This window comes from Podarcis raffonei, chromosome 8 (assembly GCF_027172205.1).
Source record: "Podarcis raffonei isolate rPodRaf1 chromosome 8, rPodRaf1.pri, whole genome shotgun sequence".
In the NCBI taxonomy this organism is placed as follows: Eukaryota; Metazoa; Chordata; class Lepidosauria; order Squamata; family Lacertidae; genus Podarcis; species Podarcis raffonei.
The window spans coordinates 57160228-57176403 of NC_070609.1; the positions used below are offsets into that span (position 1 = coordinate 57160228).

Here is a 16176-nt window from a genome sequence, read left to right on the forward strand (position 1 = left end):
TCTCTTAATTATTAAAAATGCACACTGCCAAATGCACCAACTGTAATGATAACAAAAGTCAGATCCAACTTTAGCAGGAGGAGGGGATGAGGATATTTACCAGAAAGCCCTAGTCTTCAGGCTCACTTTATAAAACTTGGATGCAATTCAAAAGAGAGAACTAATTCTATACTTATCAGGGGGAACAAGACTAAAACCTTTTACATAACTGCGACGAAAACAACAACAACAGCAATATGGATACACACACCTGATAAATATCTCAAAAGTCCCTGTGCCAAAACAACATGAAAAGGATATTACATCTCAAGTAACAAGGGAGCAATAATGATTTGCTCTTATTGGGGAAAATTTTCACTAATAAGCAATAACACAAAACATTTGGGCAGCTGTGCTGCAAACCCTTTGTGAAAAAGAGATGGGGGGGAGTCACTCTCTCAGGGGCAAAACAACTGGCCAAAAATGTCAAAAATAAAGCATCTGGGCAGGACAAAGGCCTTCTATGTCATCTCTAATTTCCGCACTTTAAAAGACCTCTTTTTTTTAACATGTGTGTGTGCGCGCACACAGGGAAATGGAAGCCAAATAGCATTTGACAATGCAAGACTCAAAATTTCCTGGCTTGAGGATGCACATACTTAAAACATTTAAGAACCAACAGAGACACACGCTCTCTTTCTCTCTCTCCCTCCACTAAACTGTGTGCCATTAGTCAAAGGAAACTAATTTCTGCTCTGTGCTTCCACCCTAAGCCTTAGCTTATCATAGGAACACAGGAAGCTGCATTATACGGAATCAGACCATTGAGCCATCTGATTCAGTATTGTCTACACTGACTGGCAGCAGCTCTCTGGGGTTTCAGGCAATAATCTCTACCTGGAGATGCCAGGAACTGAACCTGGGAAATTTCTGCATGCAAGTCAAATGTTCTGCCTGTGAGCAACAGCCCCTCCACAAATGACGAGGCAGATGTGTGTGTATTTTATAGTTGTTTGCAAAACGGCAATGTCATCCTTCCACCACACCTGGGCTATTTTCCTTCCCTGGGGGGGGGGGGACCGGGACCCCCAGAGCTGATTCTTTCTCAGCTCTGCCTGGAGGTGCTGGAACCTCCTGCATGCAATGCAGATGCTCTGCAACATTTCCCCTCCTGAAAATATATTTTTTGAAAAATCATGCCCCTCAGTCTCTCTGCATCAGGGGTGGGGAACCTGTGGCCCTCCAGTGGCTGTTGGACTGCAACTCCCATCATCCCAGACTGTTGGCCTTACTGGGTGGGGCTGATGGGAGCAAGAGTCCAGCAGCTTCTTGAAGTCCAATAGTTCACCACCCCTGGTCAACACCGGGCTTGGATTAACAGCAAGTTGCATACGGCAGGCTCATAGCTCAAGATGCTCATGTTAAAGAGGGAAGGCATCCAAATCTGGCAAAATATACAGAGCTGGGCCTGGGGGTGGGGGAGAATTTCCTGGCAGAGTGAAGCAAAGAGATCTGTCTTAATCTTCACGGGGAGGGGGAAAACTTGGGAGAGGGAGGAGAAGCAGACGACATGCAAAGACCAATAGCTACGATTATTGTAGCCAGATTGGCTGAGCCCTTTGAAAACCACACAGCGCTTGGAATAAACCCATCCCTATAATCCAATATTCATCAGAGAAGTTGTCTTTATTAATGTATTTTAAAGTGCCTAAAGATGCTATTAACTCCTTTACAGACAGAAGGAAATTGTCTTAATTCTCTTAAGCTTTAAATAATACAGAGGATGCAAAAAGGAGAGAAGGGAGGAATAGGCTTTCAAAGTTGAAGAGGAAAGCAGATGGCAAGGGAGAGCGCCAGCATGATGGTGCAGTGGTTAGGGAGCCGGACAAGGAACTGGGAGAGGCCAGGGTTCAAATACCCACCCAAGCCTTGAGCTGGTCACTGTCTCTCAGCCTAACCTACCTCACAGAGTTGTTGTAACAAAAAAGTGTGAGGGAGCCATGTACATCACCTTGCAGGAACGGTGGCATATTTATAATAATTTTTTATGTGCTGCTTTTTTCAGAAAGATGGACTCATACTATTAAAAACAACAAATGTTCAGCCTGACCCCATTAAAAAGATAAGGTCAGAACGTCTGACTGAATAAAAATGGTGCTGCCCAATGCCTAAAAACAGGTAGTGACAGCACCAGAGAAAAGCTTCTCTGTGGGGAGCTTTTCGGAAATGGGGAGCCACCACTGAAAAGGCTCATTCTCGGGTTACCAGTCTCTGTGCCTCCCTCAGAAGGGGGTACATGGGGAAGAACCTGACATGATAAACAATGGTTCATGTGGGGAGAGACAGTCCTTGACGTACCAGATCCTTATAAGGCTTTATCATGCCACTTGTGAATAATCATAAATAGAGGTACAAAATCCAGACAGGCTGACAACACAGCCGATCAGCCAACACAACAACTCCTCTTCATTGCTCACTTCAACTAATTATCAACTGCTGCTGCAGCGCCCTTTTCTGAGCAGGAAATGAAAAGGGGGCAGCAGACCCAAGAGTTTGCCCATGTCCATCACAGGCTTTCCTGATAGCCACTTCCGCCTCTCAGGCTCACTCACCAGGGTGACATTTTGCGTGCCTTGGAGAAGGCCAGAGTTAAGATGCTCATTAAGCTGAAAACCTCTCCTTCACTTCTGAAGCTTTGGACAATGCAAAGAGGCCCCTGCCCACACAGGAGGCATTAAATTCGCTCTCATTAGAGAAAGACTTTCCATCACAAAGCCCATCTTGACAAAAGGCTAACATTCCCAACTCCCCCCAAAAGCCTCCACTTGAATTCTTTTGTAAACATTTTGACATGCATTTCACTTAAGGCACACACAGAGATATGCCTGCCACTCCCAAGAATAGACTTCTGAAGAAGGTCATTTGGCGGATTTATTTATTTATTTTAAAAGGGTGCCCTTTAAAGCTTATCCACTCCACAAAAATAGGTGGCTCTTCCACTGGCACATCTCAGCTGTCTGGCTACTGCAAAGGAAATCCTCAAAGGGCCACAGCTTGGGTTCAGGCCTCAGCGTCTCCACAAAGGGTTGGCAAATACCAGAGAGCTGCTGCCATTCAGCATACACAGTGGCCCATCTAGTCCAGTCCAGCATCCTGCTCCCACAGTGGCCTGTGGGAAACCAGAGAGCAGGATCTGAGCACTAGATCACTTTCTCCTCCTGTGGTTTCCAGGAACTGGCATTCAGAAGCATCACTGCCTTCAGCCATGGAGACAGAGCATAGCTTTTATCATTGCTAGTAGCCACCAATAACCCTCTCCCACCATGAATTTGTCTAACCTCCTTTTAGAGCCATCCAAGTTGGTGGCCATTCCTGCTTCCTGTCAGAGTGAGTTCTATAGTTTAACTATAACAAACAACAACAATGTCAAACAGTAAAAGCTTCTCGAAACAGATGTCTATGAAAAAATTATATAGATTAACTCTTTGACATCTGGCAGGAGGACATTCCACGGGGGGCGGGGGGTGATTACCGAAAAGGCCTTCTGTTTGGTTCCCTGAAGTTCCACTTCTCGCAGTGAGGAACAGCCAGAAGGCCCTCTGAGCTCCAGCTCAGTATCCGGTGGTAGAGGTGTTCCTTCGGGTATACAGGGTATACTATGCACTGTGTGAAGAAGTACTCTCTTAGGTCTGCCCTGAATCTTCCAGCATTCAGCTTCACGGGATGTCCATGGGTTCTGGTGTTACGAGAGGGGAAATGAACTTTTCTCTATCCACTTTTTCCATGCCATGCACAATGTTATAACGGTCTGTCATGTTGCCTCTTAGTCGCCTTTTCTCTAGACTAAGACGTCTCAAATGCTATTTTTCTTCATAGGGGCTGTTGCTCCATCCCCATGCTCATGTTGGTTACCCTTTTCTGAACCTTTTCCAATTCCACAGTACTGCATCCTTTTTGAGGTGAGGGGACGTGGGTGGCGCTGTGGGTTAAACCACAGAGCCTAGGACTTGCGAATCGGAAGGTCGGCGGTTCGGATCCCTGCGATGGGGTGAGCTCCCGTTGCTCGGTCCCAGCTCCTGCCCACCTAGCAGTTCGAAAGCACGTCAAAGTGCAAGTAGATAAATAGGTACTGCTCCAGTGGGAAGGTAAACGGCGTTTCCGTGCACTGCTCTGGTTTCGCCAGAAGTGGCTTAGTCATGCTGGCCACATGACCCGGAAGCTGTACGCCAGCTCCCTCGGCCAATAAAGCGAGATGAGCACCGCAACCCCAGAGTCGGTCACGACTGGACCTAATGGTCAGGGGTCCCTTTACCTTGACCTTGACCAGAACTGTACACGGTAGTTCTGAGCATGTACGCAGAAGAGTAAAGTGATGGTGCCTGCCTAACGTCAACTGGCTGTGAGGTCCAAAATGCAGGCGCCTCCACACTAGTGTAATGACCCCTTAGAAAACACAGAATGGACATCGCCTGGAACTTGTAGAAGCGAAAGTTCTACAGATCAAAGTGATCAAACCCTGATTTCTCATCAGAAAAGCAAAGTACCAGACCAATACTTCAGTGGAAGGGGACCAAAATTATGAGATGGCATCCAGAAAATAAGAATGCAGAAACATGTGTGCATGCCCAAACACACACAATATTAGAAATATATAAAATGGCAAAGTTCATTATAACAGAAATATAAAATGCCAGAATTCATTATAATATAAAATATGGTAGCAAGAAGCAGGGGGGGGGAATCTCTGAAGCAGAGGGGGGAATCCTGTCTTTCCCTTCTCCCCACATTCTCAATTCACTCTGAAACTCCTTCACAAATTCTCTTTAAACTTTCAACAACAAAAATGCACCACTTCGCTGACACCATGAAAAAAAGAAAATCCCTACAAAGGAGCTCCTTCTTGAAAAAGTCTTGGGGGTGGGGGGGATTCAAGAGGAGGAAATGAAGACTAATGATGGAATATTTCCTGCTACTTAATCATAGCACTATTAAGCATGATGGAATAATGTCCACTCAGTCTCACTAATTGACTTCACTTTCACAGGCCTATATGGCTTCTTCATCGACTTGTCTCAATACTGTGGCAACTTTCAAATTTCTTAAAGTGGTTTTCAAGTGTTACACAGACATTATGTGTGAGAATTCTTTGTCAGTAAATTTGGTTTCCCCACAGTTCAGTGTATTCCATTTCCCTAACTGTTAATTTCCACATTATAATTGAGCCTTCATGTGACATAAAAGCCGTTTCTGGGAAACTAATGGAATATAGCACACGTTTAACATGCATTTCTTTGTTATTTGATTCCAGAGGAAATCTGTTTGCAGTCCCCTTAACCTGGAAAATCATGGGACAAAATACCAGCATACAGTTCTTTCCTGCTGTTTCTATGGGGGAATCATGGGGGAACAGAAGCACATAGGGTATAGTGATGTTCCAATGATGTTTTCATATATATTTTTAATTATTTAATATACCACCCTTCATCCGTCACAGCATAAAAACAAAAAGTACATGATAAAAACAAGAACAAAACAAACCTATAACCCCACCCCCGCTTCCACAAACAGATTTAAAAGGACACAGAATGTTGATCAGCCAAAGACCAAGTTGAAGAGGAATGTTTTTGTCTGGTGCCTAAAGATGTATAATGAAGGTGCCAGGCAAGCCCCCCTGGGAAGAGCATACCACAAATGGGGAGCCACCACAGAAAGGGCCGTGTTGCCACCTGACAGATCTCATGTGGAGGAGGCACACGAAAAAGGCCCTCAGATGATTGTTGCAAGGTCTGGGTCAGTTCATATGGGGAGAGGCAAACCTTGAGGTACTGCAGTCCTAAGCCGTTTAAGGCTTTATAGGTCAAAACCAGCACTTTGAACTGGGCTTGGAAACTAATTGGCAGCCAGTGCAGTTGGGCCAGGATCAGTATAATATGCTCAAACCATCTTGTGCCAATAAGCAACCTGGCTGTGAAATTCTGCACCAGCTGATATTTCCAAACTGTCTTCAGAGGCAGCCCCACATATACCACCTGGAGGTTTTTAGAGCATAGACGACAGGAATTAGGCTGTCCCTGTCCAGCTAGGGGGTACAGCTGGGCCACCAGCCAAAGCTGATGGTAAGCACTCTGTGCCACTGAGGCTCCCTGAGCCTCAAGTGACAATGAAGTACAGTATCCCCAAGCTATGTACAAGAGCACTCTTCCCATCACCCCTGTGGTTTCCAGCAAGTGGTATTGAAGCAACTGTAGCCAACCAACTTCTAATCAGTATAGATCTACTGAAATTGGGGGGCCCATGTTTGTCATGTCCACCAATTTCAGTTGGACTAGTCTTGGGTGGGACTAATAACAGAGGCAACAACGCCATACACAGACACAGATGCAATTGTTTTAGGGTGATCCAGGAAAGAGAGAAGGGAACAACAAAACTGCTTTCTCATTTTACTACCTGCCAGTAGGTTTGAATCTGGAACACCATCCATTTGGAGATTAAATTCTGACAAAAGGATCTAAATCAAAACGTTAACACGGCTAAAGCAGGAATATCCCCATTTCCTCCTACGATACCTGGCAGAGAACTCTCCTGCTTGATCTCCCAGCTTCAGAAAAAAACTCTTAATATGGTGGCAAGTGAAAAGGCTCTTCTGTGCTTCTCTCCCCCAGCCCCTGGCCTTCCTCTCCTCATTTATTTTATTTGCAAATTGCTCTTCCTTTTAATGTATATTCTTTTTTTTTTTAAGGGAAAGTTTCAGAACAAAATTAAAGTGGTATATAAACCATGTCCCTGTGATATACTGTTTGTGTTTACAAATTCATCTGACTGGGGTGGGGTGGGGTGGGGAGGGTCAAGGCTGATTGAACAAAAAACACCACATCCCCCCCCCGCACCCAAAAATCGCACACGATTCAACACACTGAGAGAGCTGAGGAGAAGAAAAAAATCCCCAACAACTGCAGATTCAGTCTGGGAGGCTCGGAGCCAGCCTGAAAAGCCCTTTGAAGTTTAAAAAAACATCCTCTGGTCAGAGCACATTTGTGAAGCCGTGGGACGGACGCTTTAAACAACATTCACTCCGAGATCACCTGTGGCGTGCCAGTGCGCTGGCGCCTGTGGAACTGCAACAACATAACCCCTTAGGCTCTTCCCCCCCAACCCCACCAAAAAAAGAAATAAAAAGAAATCACTGCCTCCATATGCAACACAAGTGAAGAGAGAACCTTACCCCGGACAAATTACATTCTTTAGCTCCCTAGGAAAAGAAAATATCCACGCAGAAGTCTGCAAAGTCTGTGCAAATGCTGTGTAGACCCAAGAGTCGTGACGCATGGAGAAAGAAGGATCTCTTCAAGGAAGCAAATGGTCAGAGCATATTGCATCAAGATTTCATAGCATTTAATAGCATTTACTGGTCTGCAGAGGAGTTAAAATTGTTGGCAGGCACGATTACAATGCACGACATTGAGAGATTTAAGCAAGGTGAACCTTGGAAGGTAAAACTTGGGGTGCTTCCAGACAAGCTATTTGGTTGTTATCCTGCAATTTCTGGCGCACTTTTCTGACCACAAAGAGCTTGGTAATTAAAAAGCAATGGAAAACCACACTGGAAAGTGATGGATAAGAGCCACTAAACTGGTCATGTCATATAACTTCTGCACAAACCTATCAAGCGGAATATGCAATAAACCACCACTCTGGAAACTCTGCTAGGTGGTCAAGTATATATATATAAATGCATGCAGTGCACGCAACAAACAGTGCCTCCACCCAAAAAAAAGTCCATGGAATGTCAAGGTATTACTATTCACATATAAAGCCCTTAAGAACTTGAGAGCAGCTTATTTGCGAGATCACCTTACCTCATATATTCCCACTTGACCACTTCAATTTGTGGACCTGCAGTGTTGCAGGTGCCACAAAATTTTTGTCAGAAATGGATCTTTTAGTGTAGTGGCTCCCTAACTTTGGGACTCCCTGCCTACTAACACCAGGCAGGCTACTTCACTGTACTATTTTTGGTGCACCTGCTAAAAGCATTTTTTAAGGCAAGCCTATCTAGATTATGTAGGGACGCGGGTGGCACTGTGGGTAAAACCTCAGCGCCTAGGACTTGCTGATCGCATGGTCGGCAGTTCGAATCCCCGCGGCGGGGTGCGCTCCCGTCGTTCGGTCCCAGCGCCTGCCAACTTAGCAGTTCGAAAGCACCCCCGGGTGCAAGTAGATAAATAGGGACCGCTTACCAGTGGGAAGGTAAACGGCGTTCCGTGTGCTGCGCTGGCTCGCCAGCTGCAGCTTGTCACGCTGGCCACGTGATCCAGAAGTGTCTGCAGACAGCGCTGGCTCCTGGCCTCTAGAGTGAGATGAGCGCACAACCCTAGAGTCTGTCAAGACTGGCCCGTACGGGCAGGGGTACCTTTACCTTTACCTTTATCTAGATTATGTAGAATGCTGGCATGTTTTTAGCATACCATTGGTTTTATTTTTTTAAAAAAAACATTTCAAACAACTTTTTTTATTGATAGTTTTATAGTTTTATTCTTCTTGCAAACCACTTTGAGGGTTTGTTTGTTTGCTTGCTTGCTTGCTTTCTTACAATCAAGCGGTATATGAATTTTATGAAATATATAATTCTCTGCTCAAGAAAGCAGCAAATAGAAGGTCGCTGCCACCGCCGCCTGAGGGAAAACCCATCAAGTCCGAGCAAGATGGCGACGCTCTCCGTCTTGCAGGCCTCGCAGGCTGACACTGCCGGATGATTCAGCTTCCACAACTGCACCCAGAATTCTCAGCTTGAAGCAGGGGGGACCAAGAAGGGCCTGCGTCTTCCCACAGCCCCCAAGACTGGCACCACCATTGCTGGGGTAGTTTTTAAGGATGGGATAGTATTTGGAGCAGATACAAGAGCCACTGGTTGTTGCTGACAAGAACTGTTCAAAAATACACCATATATCTCCAAACATTTAATGTTTGCGGTGCTGGAACAGCTGCAGACACAGAAATGACAACTCAGTTGATCTCTTCTAACATGGAACTCCACTCGCTCTCAACTGGACGACTTCCAAGGGTGGTCACAGCCAACCGGGTGCTCAAGCAGATGCTCTTCAGGTATCAAGATTACATTGGTGCAGCCCTGGTTCTGGGTGGGGTAGATGACACTGGGGCCCATCTTTACACCATCTATCCCCATGGATCTACAGTACTGATAAATTGCCTTATATCACAATGGGTTCAGGTTCATTGGCAGCTATGGCAGTTTTTGAAGACAAATTCAAGACTGACATGGAGGAGGAAGAAGCCAGCTTGCGAGAGATGCCATAGAAGCTGGCATATACAATGATCTGGGCTCAGGCACTAACATTGATCTTTGTGTCCTCAGTAAGAACAAGCTGGACTTTCTCCGGCCTTATGATATGCCCAACAAAAAAGGGAAAAGGCAAGGGCGATACAGCTGTGAGAGGGGAACTACAGGTGTGCTCTATACAAAAGTTACACCCTTGGATCTTGAAGTGGCAGATGAGACCGTGCAAACAATGGATACATCTTGACTTACTGGAAACTTCTGGGCAGTGGAAGAGGATTGAGAATTTTCATATCTGAATTCTGTATCTGTATGCTGGCATTAATGTTCTGTATGCAGATTTAATAAAAACCAATATGAATTGGGGGGAAATAAAGAAAGCAGCAAATAAAACCACAGAACTTGCTGTTGTTGAGATAGTTGGTTGGAGGTGTCTTCCTTGTGTTCTGCAGCATGCAGAGGGGGATGCAAGTGCAGAAATATCTATTCTGGCCCTGCGACCTATAGCATGGGAGCCACACAGAGATCTCAGGTTTGGAGTGCATGGCAGGGTAAGGAGGGGGAGAAACCCTGAAGATGCGCTTGCTGACACTGAAGCCCCTCACATGCGCATCCATTGGGGATGGGCCTTTGCTAGGTAGCAGAGCACCTGCTTTCCGTGAAGAAGGTTCCAGGTACAATCCATGCCCTCTCCACGCAGGGCCGGGAGAGACCCCTGCCTGAAATCCTGAAGTACTGCTGCCAGTCAGGTGTCGACAATACTGAGCCAGGTGGACCAATAAGCACAACTCAGGCTAAGGCAGCTTCCTATGTTCAGATGCAGGCTGGGGAGAAGTTGAAAGGAAAGTTCTTACCCAGCCAGCAGAGGTTATGTTCGCTTTCTTATGTAAAGCAACTGGCCCAGAGCCAGCACAGCGTGGGGTCCTAGATCCAATTTCATAACACGTAAAAACAGCAAACAGGAGGCAGTGCTGCACTTGGGTGATTGGCAGACAGCCACACCCATTTGTCAGAAGAGAAAGATACAGCCAGCCTTCTAATCATCAAGTCATTCACATCTGTGCTTTGCTTCCTTTATATAATCGGCCGGTGGCCGCTACTGTACAGCTCCCCCCATAATTAAAAGGAAAAAATGCTTCAGTGTCCTAGGGCAAGGAGAAGGGAACCAGAGGTGGTGATGGTGGCGGCAAGGCAGGACTGGAGATTAGTCGCTGAGGAGCTGCCCTGCCCTGTCCTCAATGTGTCCTGGGCCACTGCTTTCATTCTTCCTCGCCCTCCACCACCAGGGGGTGACTGGTAAGCTGTTGTCACGCTGTAGTGTCACCTATCTGTGGCTAAGCAAACTCCAACATGACGACATCCTTAGGAAAATAAAAAATAGGGCACAACATTAAAAAATAAAAAGCTGCTCCAGTTGGGGATGGACATCCAAAGCAAGCAGTTGTTGCTTTATTAGGATTAAATGAAAGTCACAAAATAGTGACCAGGTGTCAGCGCTGCCCAAGGTCCCAGCTCACACAAGACCAACGCTGCTTCTTCCTCAGGTTAAAAAGTCTTTATTGAAGTTCAGTTTCATTTCCAGACGTGCAGCGCGCAACGCTACGTCTATGCATCAGACCGTAGAAGTCCCATCTGAATCTCCTCCCCCCTGACACCAGCTTAAGATTCTAGCCTTACTCCACCTCTTCCTCTGTTCCTTCTTTCTCTGGGTCCTTCTGCTAGTCGGAGTCTCAGCCCTCCTAGATTCTTCTGACGCTGATTCTGCCGACTCTTCTCCCCCCCTCTTTCGGGCTTTAGGACCTGGCTCCCAATCCGGGTTTTCTGCTGTCCCGCGCTCCTCCACATTTGAACTTGGCGCGCGCGCGCAGCCTCCCACTTTCCTTCTGACCGTTACACTTGTGTCACTGCTCCCCCTTTCGGGGAGGCTAGCTGGACCTGGCCTTCCCTCCGTTTCCCCACTCCCCGATGGAGGAGAAGCTGGTCCTGACTCACGTGACTCTTCCCCCCCACTGTGCTCTGGTGGGGGAACTGGCCCTACTCCTCCGCTACTCCTTTGGGACTCCCCTCTGGTTCCTTGTTTATGGATCGTCCCCCCTGGGACTCGCCTCGCCCTTACCATAGGCGCCCCCTCCTGGGAATCTTCTGATTCGCTGGAGAAGCTCATGGAATCTCTCGGTCCACTGTCATATTCCCCTACGCTCCCCTCTGATTCCTCTCCTCCGCTCTCTATTTGCTCTCTCCCCTGCTCTTCTGCTCCTGAGCCTCTGACACCAGGTTATTTTAGTTCTGCAAAACTCTTCCTCAGATGATTATGAAGATAATAGGTGGTATTCAATGTTGGTTCAACTTAGAATAGACCCACTGAAGGTAATGGATACAACTAACTTAGGTTTATTAATTTGAATGGCTCTGCTCTGAGCAGGACTTGGTCAAATACAACCCAATTATTATAATATTTACCATGATTTCTTTATAACCAGTCTACCATAACACCATAAAAACGCATCAAAATCCTTCTAGATCATGGGTAGGCAAACTAAGGCCCGGGGGCTGGATTCGGCCCAATCACCTTCTAAATCCAGCCTGCAGATGGTCCAAGAATCAGCATGTTTTTACATGAGTAGAACGTGTGTTTTTATTTAAAATGCATCTCTGGGTTATTTGTGGGGCATAGGAATTCGTTCATCCCCCCCCAATATAGTTCGGCCCCACACAAGGTCTGAGGGACAGTCGATCCGCCCCCTGCTGAAAAAGTTTGCTGACCCCTGTTCTAGATCAATTCCTCAAATATCCTGTTGCTGTCTATATTATGGGGTTTACTTTGCACAAAAGGCAGCACAGCAAGCGAGCTGTTTAAATTTCCACTTCTCTTATTAACCTTCATGCAAATGCACTATTAATTTTAACCTTTGAGACTATGCACAAAAATGCATAAATCCATTCCTTGTTGGTAGGCACACGGAATAACCTCCATTTGGCTTCTAGAGTTACATCTGCTGCCATTTCATTATGGGCGCATACATATTGCATGATCAACTGCAACTCCCATCATGCTTACCATGCTGGCTGGGGCTAATGGAAGTTGGGTCCAACAATATATGAAGGGCCACCAGTTCTCCGGTTTTGCTGCATTTGTGTATCTCATGCTGGATACATTATGTAGTGCGCAAGACAAAGTGGGCTTTAACAACTGTTGGAGAGTTCATATGTTTAAACCTTATTAATTTGATAGGAACATAGGAAGAATTCTTGCACCAAGTCAGACCATTTGTCTATCTAACTCAGTATTGTCCACACTGACTGGCAAAAGTTCTTCAGGGTTTCAGGCAGGGGAATTCCCAGTCCTACATGGAGCTGCCATGGATTCAACCTTGGGCCCTCTTTGGGCAAGGCAGAAGCTCTACCACTTAATCTGCCCTTTCCATTTTATCTGACGCCATTTTCCATGCAATCAGGTCTTATCAACTGTTACTATTACCCAGTATTTTTCCTTAACAATTCCAGATTCGAACCACCAAACACACAAGCAACCAGTTAAGACCTGTATAATGGCCGAGGCAGCACTTGAGCACAAGCTGTTTGCCAAGTATAGGAAGACCAAGCCCTGGCAAAGTTCCTGAACCACCCATAATTACTCAAGTTTTTTGTATATAATGTTGGGTGGCAGCATCCGAGCTTTCAGCAAGTTCAAAGGATGGATGACAATATAAATTTGCCCCGTGCTTGGCATTAGCCCCAGACTTTCTCCAGTATCAGATTTCAGAGAGATGAAAGAAACAAACCAAAACCAAGAAAGTCATTTAGTCAAGAGAACAAATCAAAAGGTCCCACAGAGTTCTTTTAAAAAACAAGACATAACAAAACAGGAATCAGGTCACCCCGGATCCAGCTCCTTCCAAGTCCAGACTGGGTCAACACATTCCATCTCCTTGACATTCCTCAGCATAGTCTTTACTAGGTTGGTGTTCTCCCCAAATATATCCATTGCTTTTTTGCAACCTGCTGCCACCTTCTAGACATGCCATGGCATATTTGTGGTGGTAGCTAAAAATGAATCTTAACAGCAATGGAAATACACAAGAATCTCAGCCATTTTCAGCCATGTGTTAGTGCAACGTACAGGTTTTTTTCTTTAACAAGAAAACATAAAATATAACATTACAATAACAAATTAATTGCATTTGCTCCGCTGAGGTCATGACTTCCCTCCCTCCCTCCAACTGGTTTCCCATTTCCTAATGAATTGTATGCACATTTCAGCTGCCAGTTTATGTCCTTCAATACATATCAAGTCCTTTTATTATCCACGTTCAGATATAATTTTTACGTTATGTTGCAGGATTCATATCAATCATGCTAGTGTCTTCACGTTTTTGCAATGATCTTCCAAGTACTCAATAAATTTACTCTGATCTCTTTGGAATTTCTGGTCGCCTTGGTTCCGGATCCTCACAGTCAGTTTGGCCAACTCCACATAGTCCATCATCTTCATCTGCCACTTCTCAATCGTTGGTAATTCTTGTAATTTCCACCTTTGGGCTAACAAAGTTCTTGCTGCAGTGGTAGCATCCATAAATAGTCTTTGATCTACTTTTGCAATTTCTTCTCCCATCAACCCAAGCAAAAATGCTTCCGTTTTTGGGGGGAAGGTATGTTTTAGCATCTTTTTTAGTTCATTGTAGATCAATTCCCAAAATGTTTTTCCCTTATCACAAGTCCACCACATATGGTAAAAATCTCCGTCTTTTTCATTACACTTCCAACATAATTTATTTTTCATCCTATACATTTTGGCCAATTTCACTGGGATCAAATACCACCTGTACATTATTTTCATACATTTTCTTTTAAGGCCATACATGCTGTAAATTTTAAATTCTGATTCCATAATTTTGACTAAGATTCATACTGAATATTATGCCCAGAAACCATAGCCCATTTCGTCATTACTTCTTTAACCTCTTCATCTTTAGTATACCATTCTAAGAGAAAGTTATACATCGTTGACAACAATTTAAATTTACCTTCTAGCAATTTGGTTTGGAATCTAGATTTCTTACTTTCAAATCCAAAATTTCTTTTGTCTACACTAAATATGTCATTTATTTGATGATATTGCAACCAGCCAGTAAACATTTCCCCTATTTGTTCATATGGTTTGAGTTTCCACCCTTTCTCTGTTTCCATCAACATCCCACCATAGGTGGCCCATTTCCCTTCCATATTTAATTTTTTAACAGTCAATGCTTCTATTGGAGATAGCCACCAAGGTGTTTTCCCTTCAAACAGATTTTTATATCTGTCCCATACTTCATAGATTGATTTTCTTATCATGTGGTTTAGAAATCCTTTATGCATTTTTACTTTATCATACCACAAATATGAATGCCACCCAAATCTGTTATCATAACCAATCCAATAGATCTGTATTCTCCAATATCATCCACGCAACGTACAGGTTTGATCTGAACAAAATATTTGATCTTAAAATATTCCCACCTCCCAAACAGGTATGGTTAATGCAATTCTGAATTATAAAAATAAATTGCTCCCTTTCTTGCCCTCTCTTTCTTACCCTTGGGGTGGGGGTGGGGGAAGAGAAATAAATGTAATAAAATGTCACATAGAGGTACAAATCAAAATTCTTGTGGCTGCACTGGATGGCACAGAGTTTTATACCAATCAGATGGTATAAACTTCATACACCAAAGCGGTCTTGGATCAAGAAAATGTTTGCTTGCGTGTAGTTGCAAACCAGCTGCTATACTTTGAGGCAAGAGGGAACTTCCTCCTTGTTACCCAGTAGAGTAGAAGATGCCTTCCTTACAGCATGTGGCTCAGCCACAGTTCAGACCAAACCTCATCAGATTCAATTAAACTGTACTATTCTAGAAACCGTTATAATCTTATCAAATGCAGAAGGGTGAAAACTAGAACCAACGCTTTAGGTAAAGATCCAGTAACAATGGTGGCAAGAACATTGACTCAAAATGCTCTCTTAAAGTATCAGTCATCACCCAAGACACTACAAAGCCTTATAGGAATACAAGCAGGTTGGTCAATGGATGTTCCATTCACCAGGGAACCATCACTGCTGCCAGCCTTGCCCACAAAAGAGGTGCTATTCTTCAAGCAGAATCTAGAGAAAATAGGGATGCACAGGAAGTTGGAAAAAGCAAAAGATTTGCAGACAAAATCCCGGGGACAAAAGTACTATGGGATCAGATAACTTTTTAAGAATTATGAACATCCTCCGCTGCCAAGCTGTTTGTAAGCTCGGGGGTCCGAAGCATTTTCAAAGCATCAAAAAGCTTTAGATGGAACATTCCGTTTGATGAGCCCAATACAGCTGTGCTTGGAAGGGATCACATGAGCAAACTACATCAAAGGAAGATGTGGTGACTCAACTTGATCGTAGCACTAACATTGTCCATTTTGCCTCTTGCATCTTGCAGAAAGCCACGTTCAAAACCTACTACGGATAGAGCTGCATTAATGTGATTATCCTTTTTAGCCCCATAGACTGATAGATAATTCCCAAACTGCATGCCAGAGCATACAAACACGTCACAAGAGAGCTGCTAGTATGCCAAGAAAAAGTCAATTATTATTATTAATTAGACAATTAATTACTTGTTACTAATAATAAATAAAAGGTCTCCAAGCAACTGACATTTAAAAATGTAAACATAAATACACTATACCATTAACAATTCATGAAAAATATTAACATTCTCATAATAGTGCCAACAATTCTCTCTCTCTCTTACACACACAAACACAAATTCCCCCATAACAGCCACAGGAAGTTTGGGCAGCACACCACCATCAGAACAAAATCAGCTGAGACCACCAAACATCTGGGGGAAAGTTGCAAGTCTTTACCTAGCTCCCCAAAAATG

At 44.4% G+C, this 16176-nt stretch overlaps 1 protein-coding gene and 1 pseudogene across 3 annotated transcripts in view; one reads left to right on the forward strand and one right to left on the reverse strand.

Moving 5' to 3' along the window:
* The window catches only part of NKD1 (NKD inhibitor of WNT signaling pathway 1), a 124975-nt gene that overhangs the window by 88926 nt on the left and 19873 nt on the right, over positions 1 to 16176 (reverse strand). The window lies entirely within an intron of this gene.
* On the forward strand, positions 8679 to 9638 carry LOC128419462 (proteasome subunit beta type-7-like; annotated as a pseudogene).